This window comes from Rhyacophila brunnea, unplaced genomic scaffold (assembly GCF_057557595.1).
Source record: "Rhyacophila brunnea isolate RB1 unplaced genomic scaffold, BYU_Rbru_1.0 scaffold_1, whole genome shotgun sequence".
Classification (NCBI taxonomy): Eukaryota; Metazoa; Arthropoda; class Insecta; order Trichoptera; family Rhyacophilidae; genus Rhyacophila; species Rhyacophila brunnea.
Window position 1 is genome coordinate 23493481 of NW_028232751.1, and position 16694 is coordinate 23510174.

The 16694-nt window shown below is 32.3% G+C and overlaps 1 long non-coding RNA gene across 1 annotated transcript; it reads left to right on the plus strand.

Moving 5' to 3' along the window:
* The first annotated feature begins 8163 nt into the window (after positions 1-8163).
* On the plus strand, positions 8164-10198 carry LOC147079590 (uncharacterized). Its single transcript, XR_015070000.1, has 3 exons — positions 8164-8543; positions 8936-9127; positions 9508-10198. It is a non-coding gene; the product is annotated as an uncharacterized LOC147079590 (long non-coding RNA).
* Positions 10199-16694: the final 6496 nt, after the last annotated feature.

Genomic DNA, 16694 nt, shown 5'->3' on the forward strand with positions numbered 1-16694 from the left:
CTTCAAATCGCGAACAGTACGACTCGCATATGAACAAATATCGCATTTGAACGGTCTTTCATTAGTATGAGTCATCATGTGTGCTTCTAAATTACCACGCCTGGATGATCTATATAAACAAACACTGCAGTTATGTGGTTTTTTACCAGTATGTATCATTTCATGTGTTTTCAAATCAGCACGACGCAAGCATTTATATAAGCAAACGTTACATTTATATGGTTTTTCACCAGTATGTGTCATCTTATGTATTTTTAGGTGTTGCGCCCTCACGCATGTGAAAGAACAAGTTACGCATTTAAATGGCTTTTCACCGGTATGTGTAAATTTATGTGTATTCAGATCACTACGGCGCAAGCATGCAAATTCGCATTCACCGCATTTATATGGCTTTGCACCAGTATGCGTCTTTTTATGTAAATTGAGGTTAGAAGGTACTGAGCATGTGAATTGGCATTCATCGCATTTATACGGTTTTTCGCCAGTATGCGTTTTCTTGTGGATTTTCAGATGATTGAACGTTTTACATGAAAAGTCACATCTTTCACATTTAAATGGTTTTTCACCAGTGTGCGTCATTTTGTGTAATTTCAAATTACCAGGATGCGATGAAGTATATGAGCATTCGTTGCATATATATGGTTTTTCGCCGGTATGACGGGACATTTTATGTGATTTTAAATGTTGAAATTGATTACAAGTGTAAGAACATGCGTCGCATTTAAATTGTTTTTCTCCTGCGTGTGTCCTTTTATGTATTTTCATACTTCCCAATCGCGTGCATGAATATGAGCATTCATTACATTTATGCGGTTTTTCACCAGTATGTGTCATTTTATGTTTTTCGAAAGAATGAAAGCGTCTGCTTGTATAAGAACATACATTACATATTAATGGTGTTTTACTTGTATCATAAATCGTATATGACACTTTCGGATATATCAAATGATTGTCATCATTGGATTTTAGAATCTCTTGACTTGTACTGGTAATTACATTATTGTGAACATTTTTATGACAGTTTAAAACATTTAAGCATCCAAAGACTGCATTACAAATATTGCAAATAAAATTACTTCGAAAATGTTTTATCCTTGTCAACTTAATTCGAACCTCTTTTGGAAAGTTAGTTTTTAATATATCTTGAGTTTTCTGTATATCTATTATTTGTTGTGTCATCGCGCCTTGCCTTACATCGGTTACGGATTGTTGACTATTATCTGAATTTTGATGTCCTGCGACACATGGCTGGGTATAATCCTGTAATAATTGGTAAACGACAATTTATTTAAACAAAGTTACAGATATTCCCCATGTTGAGAAATGTAGTTGGATGATAAATCATTAAAACTCGTTATTTTTCAATCTTTACAACAAAAAATATAAATTTAACTATTCAAATTTATGAGTTGTCAGTAATAATTCTTTTTCGGCGGTAAATATGACGTTAGCATCAAGAATATTGAGGGAATATCTAACTTCCATGTAGTGCTAGTTATTTTTCTTACTTCGAATGCAATATAGTCACTGTTTGTAGAATAATTTGAACGAAATATGCAAATTACTACATCGTTGCACTACCAATTGCAATTTAGGCGACACGGCCTTATAGTCGGCTTTATGCTCGTAATACACCGGTGATAGTCACATCGTGACAATATCACTAAAATCTTGCTTTAAGTAAAAAAGTTGTCGAGCTATACAGCTTATATATATTTTGTTTGGATTATATATAATATTAATCTGTCCCCAATCGTTTGACGGAATTAAAGATTACATTGATACCTGATTCATCGGCTTGCATTTATAGTATGAGCACCCGGCTGTAAGATTGTGAACTATATGTGGATACTTGATATCTTCACTGATATATCCATTGGATATATCCGATAATTGGCAACCATATTCAGATTTTATATTGGTGAGGCGTGTATCGGTAGACTGGAAAAATACACAAATAATCTGAGTTTATGTTTATAAAATAATATATATAATTGTATTCTTTATAACACTACAACAAGCCAAGAGGCACAATAACAATACTGTAGTAAATCAGGAGTGTATTTGGTAATAGCAGAGAAAATATCACAAATACCAACATAGAAAAAATCGCAAAAATATATTTTTTATTTTATTTTCAATTTTTTTAAACGTATTGTTGAACATTATAAATTATAAGTTTAAGACGTTCATAACATGACATGAAACATTATTATAATGAAGAAAGAAAAAGAAAAGTTATTACTTTTAAGGGATAAAAATGAAAATATAAAAAGAAAACATAATATAAACATACAAAGCAGTCAATGTACAATAACATCTATAATAGTTCAAGGGAGTACACCGAGTTTGCTAAGGAAACCCTATTTTAAGAATTTATAAAATAGCGTACACCTAAACTCACTCTCACCCGAGTGGAATATATATACACCCGAAGCAATTTGGTTGAACATAGTTATCGCCCTCCCAATTGGCATCACCAGTGGCAGGTTGGTTCTGCACCTTGGGAGAATAAACAACCGTTGCTCCCTATTTCTAAAATAGTTAACAGGGACACACATATCAAAACTGCCCACAATGGCAGAGTTCTCATTTATACTTCGTATAAGTCGGAAAAATACTTAAGCTAAATAAAAATAATCTCTTTTAAAGTGCAGGCTAGAGTATGTAAGCATACCGAAGAGAAAGTCAGTTGGATAAAGCCACGGATAGTGACCTCACCGGGAATAAATCTTAGAGCCCTCGAACAAAGCCTTACCACCAAACACCATTTGTAAATTGTATTAGTTCAATAAAAACAAATACGTACGTATGACTAACAAAGTTTAGTGTGCACTATTTATGTCGGATCTTAGCAGCCTACTTCTACCCTTAGCTTCTGGTATCGTTAGATTCAAAGAACGGAGTGTATAATATATTGTATAGGGAATGTACCCGGAAAATACGGCGGTCCGCACTTGAGGCGACGAGAAGCTATACGCAGTAGGCGGGATAAAATAAATGTGGAAATTAATTGCACCTTCGACTTTATTAGACCACGCCTCCTGCCGCGCTAAAATGAATAATTGGTTACCTATGGATATTTTTACAAAATGGACCCCCAAATCATTATTCCGTGTGAAAACCTGGAGATACGTAAGCCGAAAAGTAAATTTACAGACAGAAGAACGTAAGCAAGGATGAGGTTACTAAATTACCGGCTAGACGCTCATGATTTATGAAGAGCTTACCTGGGCAAACCGGTTTGTATCGGGAAGCCCGTGTGTGGACGGACGGAAAACTGTGGCTCGCGCAAATCGAAAAGTATTCCGTATTTTTTTCACAAACTATATCACGCAGGCAAGTCGGTCATCTAGCCGGCGCATTACTGAATAAAAAAAAAATAGGTAATTTATTATTATAAATATACCTGATTATCAGAAGACGAACACGTAGCAAGAGGGTCTTTATAATTGAATGGGCATACTGTGTCTTCGCTCTTATTGTCAGCTCGTTGAATACCAGTTTCAGATTGTATACTGCCCAAGTCAAATGGACGGTTCTTGAAAGAAAATGAATACTTTGTATATTATAACAGTGATTATGATTACCAAGCGACTCAAATCCTGATAACATACTCATGACCAGGGGGGTCTTGGACGATTAGGCGCCGGGACAACCGGGCGCTATGTAATCGAATGAAATTCGAAAATGAATATAATATGTTCGTCAATAATTATATTATGTATTTTAAAAATATATATTTAATATTATTATTGATAATATTTAAATTATTATATTATTATTTAATATTTGGTGACAATTTAAATATGCACACGTAAATAATGATTGAATTGCACATTTGTTTAAGTTCCAATGAAAAGAGAATTCTTTTCTTTTTATATAAAGCCTTAGGCATGATAATTCTCAATCCACAGTAAAAAAAAAAAAACATTATGGTAAGAACAAAATTAATGAAAACTACTGAGTAGTAGATAGAAACTGATTAAAATTCCTCGTCTACTTTCTGTATAAAATTGTAGATAACGAACGTCTATTTATTTCATTCGACAATGCGGCGTCCAATTGTCCTGGCGCCCAGTTAGACCATTCCCTGACCAGGGAACTCAGAAATAATACCGTGTGTTATATATGCATATAAACGTGTGTGAAAAAACAGGCAACCGATCTCGAGTGTGGAAGAATATGGGATAAACTTAAACGCGTGTCAAGGAATACGCATTTGCATTCGTTCTGAAAATTGCTCTCGTTTTATGCAACGACGCTCATGCAATATTGGTGTATAACATACACTACTGCACGTCTAAAGTGTGGTTCATTTTCGTAGGACACTCACACATTCAAAACCCTGCGTCAAAATGTAGTGTATCGGGATATATCCTATCGGAATTCTATTTATTAATCTGTTCTGTGCTCATGAGTCAGTGGCGAAGAGTGGAGGTAGACTGTGGAGATCCGACATAAATATTGCACACTAAATTTTGTCAGTCATGCTTATTTGATTTCATTTAACTAATAATACAAATTGCTGATGGTGTCGATTAGTTTTTACAATTCAATTAAGCCCTGCCTAATCCAAATCATAATACATAAATTCAGTTTTCAAGGATTAAACCAAGTTCAATGGTTTATATCAGATCAGGTGAATACAATCAAAGTAGACAGACGCCTTATGTACATATAAATCAGAGATTCCCAACCCATTGCCAGCGGCCAAAGCACTCCATACATCAAATTAATAATATGTATTTAAGTTATGTAATATTCTAGAAACACCCACAATGGTCGCGCGGCTTAAGCGTTGGACTATCACGCCGTGGGTTTTAGGTTCGAATCCTGGGTCTGGCAAGTATACATATTGTTTTTCAATTTATGCATGAGTCAGGTTATGGACCTAATAGGTTGAGCAAGTAGCTGACATCCATTCTCGTAAAAAACAAAATCTGTTAATGCAAACCTCTACTCTGTGGAGGCACATATTATGATCCTATTAGGATCGGACATGGCCGGGAATATTCTAGAACTCTGACTCAATAATAATCATTTGTTTTCATTGAACCAAGAATACAAACTGCAGATGGTGCTGGTCAGTTTTAAAAATAAATTTTAACCTGTACAAACCAAACCATAACAGACAAAAATAGTGCACGATTTTTCAGTCAAAATAAATATTATTGTGTTCGTTGAATTAAGAATAAGTACATAATATTACAGATGGCGTCAGACAGCGACAAAAATAATAGAATATCTGAAATTATGTATGCTTTAATGTAATAATTTTAGATATTTTACAGATAAACGAATCTTTTTTACTAATATCTACTATGGCTTGAATTGGGCAGGGTTTAATCGGATTTTAAAAACTAACAAACACTACCCGCAAATTATTGTAGTCTTGTTCAATGAAAACAAATATGTGTGACGGACTGACAGAGTTTAGTTTGCAATATTTATGTCGGATCCTAACAGCTTACTACACCATTCATAAATGATAGGTAGGTACTTATAAATAATAGAAATATAACTTCACTTCTAAAAAACTAACCTCAAACCTACAACTGGCTTCTTCGGCGAGTTCTTGTTTTATGTATAATATGTCTGCATCACGATTTTTTCCAGACTCTATGGGCACATCAAACCAATGCTGTTTTTCTGCGTCGGATTCTAATCCATTTGGTTCTCGTTTTATATCCATTCTGGGTAATTTAGTGCTAAATTTAATGTATCGTGAGATTGACTGACCGTCGCCAGAGAAAATTTCTCTGACACTTGACTTACAGTGTTGCCAACAAAAATTTTCAAAATTCAGTAGATTTTTTGATTTTTTTAAAATATCAGTAGATTGACAAAAATGTATGAAATTCAATGATTTTTTTTTGTGAAAGCGTAGATATCTCACAAGTGTCTTTTATAAAATCATGTAAAAAGTGACTTTTATACATCACAAATATCATACCTAATTTCTTCTTTTCCTGACCAAAGTTTCAGTAGATATAATAGCACTGCTTGACACTTTATTGTAGAGATGAAAACATATCAATATTCTTCGACCGATTATACGATATCGGTATTGATCAGCGCTCGAAATGGAAAAGTTTACGAACCGGAGCGCTCGACAAATTTTCTGAAGATATTTACTTAGTCATCAAATCGTATGTGTATTTTATAAAAATAAGTGTCAGATTTTCTATTCTATGGCCTATCTAGCTCAGATGGTCAACATATTTTTCCACGAGACGGAGCGATAATTTTACAAATTTCACGAGCCGGAACGGCGCTCCGGTGCGTTCCGTTCCATTTCGAGCCCTGGTATTGATACTTGTACACTGGAGAGAAGTTTTGTCTTGTTCTGTTTTGTCTGGTCACCGCAGCCAATCTTTTTGGCCGGAAACTTTATTTCCAATTAAGGGCACACATGCTTACCTAGAGTTTCTGTTTTTTCATTTAAAGTTGAACTATGACTGAATACTCGGTACAGTGTTGCCATATTTTGAAAGTGGAATTATAGTACAGTGCCTTCAAAATTATAGTATTTCGGCAAAAAATATAGTACGCGTTGAGTGACCAATAATTTTCTGCATTTAAAAAAATTAAACGTGGGGTAATTAACGTCTTGTTTTTTTAGACAAAATATCCATGAAGGGTAATTAACGTCTCGTTTTTTAGACAAAATTCAAATGTTAAGTCAGTGGTTTCCAAACTTTATGTTACTACGCCCACTTTAAAAAAAAATCTAATTTGGCCGCCTCCCCCCCCCCCGTATTTCATTAAATAATACAGACACATTTTTAAATAGTCAACAATGTACCTACTTACGAATACAAAAAAAAAATATACAAGATTTTACTACGTATATAACATTAATCTTTGACGAATGTGCTTGTTTATTAGCACAATCAATTTCAATAGTAGTCAATCCAAATTCATCTTCGTTCATTGACAAATGTATTCTATCAAGGACCTCACATCCTGAAGCAGACCCTCCGGGTCAGAATTTTTCAACTATATATTAAAAAAAATTAATAGCTCCGAAACAAAGCAGCCCCGCAGGTAACTTTTTTTTGCTATTAATAAAATAATGTGAAAAGTATATTAGCAAACTAACCAAGAACTCAGTAAATAGATTTTTGTTTGCGTCATTATATCTGGCGTAAAAATCACTTAAAAGTGGAGATAAGGCGAACTTTTTTTTGTCATTTTGATTTCCTAAGCTCCAATATTTTTATGAATTGAACTGACTTAAAACGACAAAGTGAAGCGAAATCAATTCAGGGACCACTAATATTAGTGGTCCTTGAATTGATTTATTCACTTAATTTTTTTTAAATTTCAACCAATATTGCCTCAAATTTGAACATTCTGATTAATTTGACCCCTTTATTCCATTTTTTTACGAGATAGCCATTGCGCTTCACAATAGTATAGAAGTGAGGGATTATAAAATTAGTCTCCATATTTGCAGAAAGGTTTGCAAACAACCTTTTATAGGACTGTTTTGTTTTTGTAGTTTATAACTAGCGGCCGTTTTATAAACTATGCATTTGCAAACTGCAAACTGCAAACCTGTGGCTACATTAATTGTCTCGCTTTGCAACACTCCCCGCCTCCTAGTTTGGAAATCGCCGTCACCTTTTTTTAGACAGAGGGTTTTTTTGCTTCTAACGGATTATTTTGGCGTTGTTTTTCTTTGTTTAACTTTTTTTCCTATTTTTCAAAATTATAGTATTTTGGGCGTACTATACCTGTTTTATATCGTACATAGTACGCAGACGAAAATTATAGTACAAATACTATAATTATAGTACGGTTGGCAACACTGACTAGGTATGATTTTTAAAGTGAAAGTGATATTATGTTACATGTCTTTTACGCATGCTAATATGATTAAAAAGTTATTCTTTCTCTTTCTGTCACATTCGAATTTGATTACCGAAGTTTAAACATTTACTATGCGTATTAGCTGACGTGCTTCGTCGTTTACAAATTATAACATAAATTTAAAAAATATATGTATTTATAATATTAAATATATTTTATAATGTACACAGATTTTTTAACAACTATATTATATTTACTTTTATTTATTTGTCGCATATTTAAAATGTTCTTGCTATATTAAAATCTTTTTTTAGCCGGCCAAATAAATCCGTATTTTTGGCCATAGACTAATAGAAAAATCTCTCTGCTGTCAAATTATGTTTGCAAATTGCAAGGTACCTAAAACAATTGTGCAGCGTTGCCATGTCTACTGAAATTTCAGTAGAACTACTGATATTTTTGGCAATATACTGAATCTACTGATATTTTCTGAAATCTACTGATATTTCTTCATTTCACAAAATTCCCACCTGCCGGGAAAAAAACTAGCCATCTTTGAAAACTTGGGAATCTGCGACCCGCGGCGAAATTTTTTTCCTAAAACAGAAATCTACTGATATTTTGTCGAATCCACTGAATTTTTTTTACACATTCTACTGAAATTAAAAATTTTGACTTGGCAACACTGCAATTGTGTTTTATATCAGGAATAAGAAACACTATCTGTAAGTACAATATTATGTTATTTATTACTATCGTAGTATTCTGTGTGTTTTGCACATATTATTCAAGTGTTTATTTACTGTTTGCTTAGTCTATACATACTTTCAATGTTTCATAATTCTGACGTAATACAATCCTTTTTTTGAGGTTATTTACATTCATTCCAGAATTCTATACAACCTGTGATTTCATATTTATTTGTTTGATATAATCTAAGGCGTTCTAGTTGTTATTAAACATGTTACCTACCTGATTACTTTATTTTAGTTAATCAATCTTTTTTGATGCTTTGTATTATCACTAATCCGTTTTAATTACCACTCTTCAAACAGTCGCCAACTATAAAAGATTAAAAATCACACTATTAACAGTTCCTATGTTATGTTTTTTGCAGATGGAGAAAATTTCTACCGAGATCTTTGCTTGTCGACGGTTTCATATGAATAAGATGGAATGAAATAAATCTTTTAATTAATAATGAAATAAATCCGACTTTCGGCGTACGATTCGAACATGGCGTGATTTATGACGTCGACCATCAAGCATATACACCCATTTTATAGATTTAATAGTACAATTACACAAGGTAAATATAAAGTGACTAATGTTTAAAAAATAAAACAATTTTATAAAAACATTTTTGCACTAAATTTATTATCGATAATGATATAAAAGTTACTATTTTGATTCGTAATATAAAATATAATATAATTATGCATATCAGTTACTTGTATCATATTAGTCTTTTTCAGCCTCAATATCACTTTGATATTAGAAAAATTGTCTTTCCAACACCAATGAAAGGTGCATGTATCTATACACACACATTTCAAAGGCTTTAAGTTTTCTAGATGCTGTATATTACTTCTTCTCTTCGGCTATATCCGCATCTTAGTTGCAGCATATGGATACAATGCGGCGCCTCCAAGAATCTCTGTCACTCTAGTTTTTTTTGCATCGTTCCAGGTCATACTAGAAGCCCGTAACTCTGCCAGATATGCTATATAGATAGTGTTTAGCGGCCATCCAGGACGCCGGAATCCGGTTGGCTTGAAGAACAGGCAAACCAGATTGGGATTCTCTTCAGGCACCCGCAGCACGTGGCCGGGCCAGGTACAAAGTTGCGTATTCACTCTCAGCGTGATGGGAGGCTATTTGGTGCGTTCTTTTATCTCCCGTTACTTCTAAAATTACCGCACACCCAGTATCCGTCGTAAACATCTGTTCTCGAAGCTCAGTATACGGTTGCTCGGTACCTTTGTAAGGTGCCATGACATAAAAACTAGTAAGATACCTATTCAAAATAGCTGCTAGAATGAATACATTGTTGAAAGGAAATGAAAACTGATAATATGATATATCAATTAATTTGTCCATCTGAAGTTGTAGATTACAGTTAATAATTATGTGTTATACAAGTAATTAAATGCTGACTTCAAATGAAAATTGACAATTAAATATTGAAATAATATATTACCAGTTTTGATTTTTTTAAGTACTATACTATATCCATGGTTCATATTACAATGTCATAGTAAAACTTAGAAGAATAAAATATGTCGCAAGACGAAATCAATCTTGGGGTTTTAATATAAGTTAAATAAATAGTACACAGCTAATTTGTTATTACTTTGAATACATGCCATGTCTTTACATCAATAAAAAACAGAAAAACAATTTAATAATGTATAAATATTTATATAAGACTTAACAACGGCTGACATCTACTTAGACACGATGACCCCCATTTAATTTCCTCTTATTTTAAAATTCACCAAGATATATCCTAATAAGTAGGTAAGTATATTACATTTGTACATATAATAAGTAAATCAAGTACTTAACATAAATAATTATACTGTAAAATTAAATTACAATTGAAGCAGTATATAATATGGACCCCACAGAGTAATTAATAATATAATAATTTATATAATTATATCGGGTATATACTATATTGACACATTTTAATGAAGTCTATTTTTCTTGGTACCTACGTTCAATGATAAATGTTGTTTTATATTGTAACATAAACAATGGTAATATGCATTGATCTTTCTGATTTTTAAACTGTGATATCTATTTTATATATCTATTGATTTCTATGTGTATTATTGATACATTATTTATTTCAAATACAATAATTTCAAAACTAACAGTAAATAATATAGAAAGCGTCATGTTGTTTAGTTGGAAAATCTACTAGGAAATTCCATCCAATCCAAATCCAATTTTTACCAGGTGGGTACTTGTAGGTCAGTTATTTTTAGAATAAAATGAATCCCTTAAAAAATATGAAATAAGAATAGAATGATAAATATTTGTGAAAATTTACCAAATCAACATGTTTAACGTGAATATTTTCACACTAAAATGATAAATATTGTTAAGAAAATATACACAAACAGTTCATTCAGAAGTTATGACGTTTAAAAGATCCACGAGTTAACTCTTGCGTGGCACTGATCAGTTATGAGGTGATATCAGTTATAATCATTTATGAGGAATGGTTATCAGCCATTGGCACAACCAATTTGGTTTTTGACCTTGAGAACAAAATGTACTTTTTACACGGAACCAAACCCCACGGCTGCAGAGACGAATGATTATACACAATATGGCACAGTGGAATCGCCAGCAAGATCTGTAGGTATCATTATTTAGATGTAAGTATACATATTATTTTGAATTTCATAAAATTACACTCGTTCTGGGTGTCTCGTAACAGTAAACTATATCAGTAAATTAGATATATCTTGATGAACTATAAAATAGTGATGTAATATAGACTTGTTGAAAATATATTAAGCATAATAAAATTTAAAATAAAAATTTAAAAATTTAGGCTTTCTGGTTCTCTAATATTCATAGATCTACTGGTTCTGGGATCTACTATTTCTGGCAGTAGACAATTCATATAAAAGTGATATATCTTTTTTTCAATCTTTTCAATCCAAAATGTCTCGTCTTTTTTGATTAATTCTATTTTAACAGGAAAATTATGTCCCGTCCAAACTCCAAATAAACAGACATCTTTCTTAGTAATATGAAGCTGCCCCTGAATCTGGAAGTACCAATCGTGATTTTTAACTATTACCATATTCCTGTCTTTATCTACTTCCCAAAATTATTTTTTTTTCTCTGTACAATAGCTTCATCTGCACTTATTCCAGCAGCTGAGAAAGGACATTTTATTTCAATAATTGTATCATCATCGCTGATGCCATCTGGCGTTGCACCGATAAAATCATACACATCATCGATAAACAATCTACATCTCTCAATCTTAATTCGTTCTTGTACACTAAGCTGTTGTAAAGCTATTGATTCATTTTCTTTACCATATTTTACCGCTTTCACGTTGGCTAATGATTGGCCATATAATAAACGTTTTACCAAAGGCCCACATTTTGTATTTTCTCGCCGCTTACACACCTTTCCAAAAACAGAGGCAGTGAGAAGGTTTCGTCGCCTTTCTAGCCATTCTGCACATTCAGATTGTAATACAGTGCGTCTTTCTATATCCCTCCTCTCATAGTTTGTTAGTTTGAGTTTTTTCAAAAAAGTTTCTTTTAACAATTGATATTGATTTTTGTCCATATCAGGTTTTTGGCAACTCTCTCCATAATCTGGATTAGATAAAGGAACAGAATGTATTGGTTTTCGCCAAGATTTTCCTATTTTTTTTTTTCAACCTTCTTGATTCTAAGCGATTTATGAAGACTTTTGGGCTATTTTTATAAACTTGTTTTTGAATTGTGCAATGTAAATTATTTGTATTAAATGCGATTACCGCCGCTGCACATCGTCCCATGTACGATTGTCTTTGAGAGTAGTTAATTCTCTTGCCGCCTACAAATTTTGCAATCATGTTATTAAAAGATTCTGAAATATTAGTAGAAAAATTATAAATTAAACTTTTTGAATTTAGCACCAACCGAGAATTATATATCATTAATTGAGAAAATATACTGCATTCTTTTAATGCTGGTACATAATTTACATCAAGCATGTCCTCTGTATTTGGTTCATTTGTACAAAAATATGGTAGACAAGAAGTATGGACTCCAAAAACATGGTGCGGTCCATTAAATAAATCTTTTTTCAAAGCGATAACCTTTTCTTCGAAAGTACTATCTTGTAGTTTTTTATACTTGATTGCACCCTATGACGGCTTTCCGCAGACGTCTTTTTCTTGACGCAATGATTTTTCTTACATTCAAGGGATATCTTGTGTCTTTGGTTAATGCCTCTATTTTGCCACAATAATTTCTAATTAAATGGTTTTTACATTCAACTTTCTCGACAGTTACATTCGGATAAGGGTGACAATCAAGATTTTGTATGTGCTGGAATCTCCATCAGCAATCAATTTTGAATAAATCAATCCATGTGTATTAATAGATTCTTTAAAGCCTTCTAATATTGCTGTAGATTCCATTCCAGCTGACGGACCGGTGTAATTTAAAAAGCATTTATGTTGTTGAGCAGGGATATTTTTATTTTTAGCTTTGGCGCACAAATCGCAATATTTATTTTCACTGACATGTACAAAATCTTTCCGGTTCTTTGACCAATGATCGTGGCAGCGCCAGATGCTGCGGAATAATTGCATCTGTATGAACGTTTTCACCAACAGCCGTCTGCAACAACTGATATCATGGGAATACCAGAAGAATCGACGTCACCATTTTCGATTGCAAGTTGTCGCTCTTCTTTCGCAGCGTTTTTCATACTCTTATTTTTGGTTTCTTCAAACCACTCGTACACCTTCTGTTGACTCTTTCTGTATGCTCTTGCTGTAATCGATGGTACGTCAATTGCTGAACACATTTCTTCCAGATTTGAAAATCCACTGCTGATACTGATTATACTGGATCCAAATGCGTCACACAGATTCATTTTGTTTTCGTTCATTTCAGTGGTATATAATTTTAATTTTTTACCACAAAGTTTACATCGGATAAAAAATGTACTACTAAAGTTTTCCCGATTTTCCCCAAAAATTTCTAAATGTGATAAATTACAATGAAATGGAGAATCATGGTGGCTACTTAATTGAAGTTGTTGGAAAAAATATGAAAAGTCTATAATTCTACGGCCTTCTACACGGACTTTAGGGCTTGAATCTTCAATTTCATTTTCTATAATAGATTCTTCGTGTTCGTGTTCGAATGTGGGATGAAATTCTGGTTCAGGTAGTATGGTTTGAGGATTTCCATGCTCAGGCATAGTCTTCGGCAATATATCAATACTATAATACATTCAAAAATATTAGTTTAGTAGATAGTTAGATAGTTAACAGAAAACAAAATGTATACCTGGTATTAATTATTGTACCAGATTATAATTTTTGTCACAGACACACTAATCGTCGCTATAGGATTTGTTTCCCGAATAGACCAAATGTCAATTTTACAGAAGATGAGAAACAAATTTCACTGTCGTATATTTTAATATCAGTAGATGTATCAATCATTCTTTCTATACTGTATGATTTCAACATTATCTAAGAATAGATTCCAACAACAATATACTGGTATAAATCATTAAATGCACAGAAAATGCGTTTTATTTACAAGTACTCACTGTGGATATTCGGGAATTTTTTAGCGCTCTCTCAGAATAATGTATATTCGGGACAAAACATGGACGTTCGGGATTTAAGACCGTATCGTATTGCTGCACGGCCCACAGACTACTGAGTGGTCAAAAAGTACGCGCCTCAAATGTTATATTTATTTACACGATAATTGTTAATAATTACCTCTACTATTTAAATACTTAATGATCGTAATTACCCAAGTTCGTATGTAATAATAACATGCGGCAATCGCTTTTTCGGGTTTTTTTTGGATTAAGTAATAAAATAGTTTTTAAATAATTAACTATTTTTTTATTGATCGAATAATTCACAAGATTTAAGAATGTACCATTCTAATAATTGAACATACTTATATAATTTTTTTAAATCACTTCTGAGAAAATATATTATAAGGTATCTACTACTTCAATTACTAACCGAAGTCACGGTCATTTCTCCAATATTTTATGATGGTACTTACTCGTACTTGCTAACAATTTTATATTAATACTTTTTCCAAAAAAAAAAATCTATTTATATTTATCTGTATATTATTATATCTATATATTTCTATAATTGACAATTAAACTTATTAGAAACCACGAAATAAATATTATATATTTTTAATATTGTAAGGAATAACAACACAAAATAATAGCATGTACTTAAAAATTAATTACCATTGGCTGCTAATATTAGGTAGGTACCAATATCCTAAGTATATAATATCCACCAAATAAATGGTTACTAGCATAGATATTAAATTAAAATAACTATCAGCGCATTCAAAAATAAATAATAGCATCGACTTTATTTTCATAGAAATACCTACCTAGATTAAAAGTAAAATAAAGACAAACAATGTTTGATTAATAATAATTTGAAATAATAATTATTTTTTACGTCATAGTAGTTGCCGGGTCATACTGTAGAATTCATATAACCGTTGGGATTTTGTGTCATTTATCAAAACAAAATGCAGTTATTTAGGTTAAAATACTCACTTCCACAACTCTACTGTAAGTTCACGGCGAACTGGTGATGTATCAGCTATGAATAATCTCTTCAAATTTGATGAATTCACTATTAAAACAATAGTAACGTTAAAAACAATATCAATAAGACGAAATTTGAAAGAATTCACCGGACGGCCGAAAAATATGAAAGTGGGCGTGATTGTTTTAGAGCTAGACAGCGTGAATGTGGGAGCGAGATGCACGGCGTGAGCGCGGTTCAATTGGCTAAAGTCATATTCGGGAAATAAACACTCAGCCATAGATATATTTCGACCGAAATTAACTTGGATATTCAGGTACGAATAGTTGGACATTCGGGAGAACACCACGGAGTAATTGTAACTTAACATGGCGTATTCGGGTTTTTTAAAAAAATATCTCTGTTCCTAGATAAAAATATATTGTTTTTATAAATGATTTCGGTAGAGTTCGATAAAAGAAATTGAACTGCATTAATGTCGATTTCGACAAAAATGGATATTCGGGAAACAAATCCTATAGCGACGTAATGTCGAATAAGACATGGCACAAACATAATATAAAAAAAATATAAGTACAAATGATCATTATACTTAATTGTGTGTATTAATAAGTAATACACAAAACTTCCTTTTGCAAGATAAATAAATATTGTGAACCAAATCTTTCTGTGAAATGTGATTTTTTCAACTATGTATGATTATGTCAAATTATAAAATAATAATTTCAAACCTTTGTGTTTTTAATGTATTAGTATTTCCATCTTTTCTCTTACGTCTTTTTTTGGAACTTCCAGCCATCGGATAGTGAGTTCGTGGCATTTTTTGTAAGTACAATCGATATAAATAATTGTGATAATTTTGTTAGGTACCTGTGTCAAAAACGGGAATGGGACGACTGGACTCCGGACAATTGGACGCCGCACTGTCGTAGACACGTGTAGACGAGGTATTTTAATCAGTTTTTATCTACTACTTAGTAGTTCGAATTTATTTTACTCTTCACATATGTATTCTTTATCGCGGATTGAGAATTACCATGCCTAAGGCTTTATAAAAAATAAAAAAAAACTCTTTTTCGTTGGAACTTAAACATATCCACGATTAAATCATTGTTTACGTCTGCATATTTACATTCTCACCAACTATTAAATCATAATTTAATCATTGAAATATAAATAATAATATTGAATATTTTTTTTTGAAGTACCTATAAGTACCTAACGTCTGTTTATTTTTGAATTCCGTGGCGTCCAGTTGTCCGGTGCCAAATCGTCCTAGACCCGTCAAAAACCGAGGATGAAAATTTCGCATTCCCGCTGAAATAAATGACGTTCATAGTATTGCCAGGCTAAACTTTCGAAATTAAAGTTAGTTTTAAAAAAAAAAATATTACATTGGAAAATATTATGTAAGTATTCTTTAAAATCATCTGTATTATTATAATCTCGCAAATTCATAATTAAGAAAAGTTAAATTGTCTGTAATATAAATATCAGTAGGTACCTAACCTAGGTTGATTCATAATTTGGCTAAGTAAAAAATATAGATATTTTTACTTCGCGATGTGTTTGG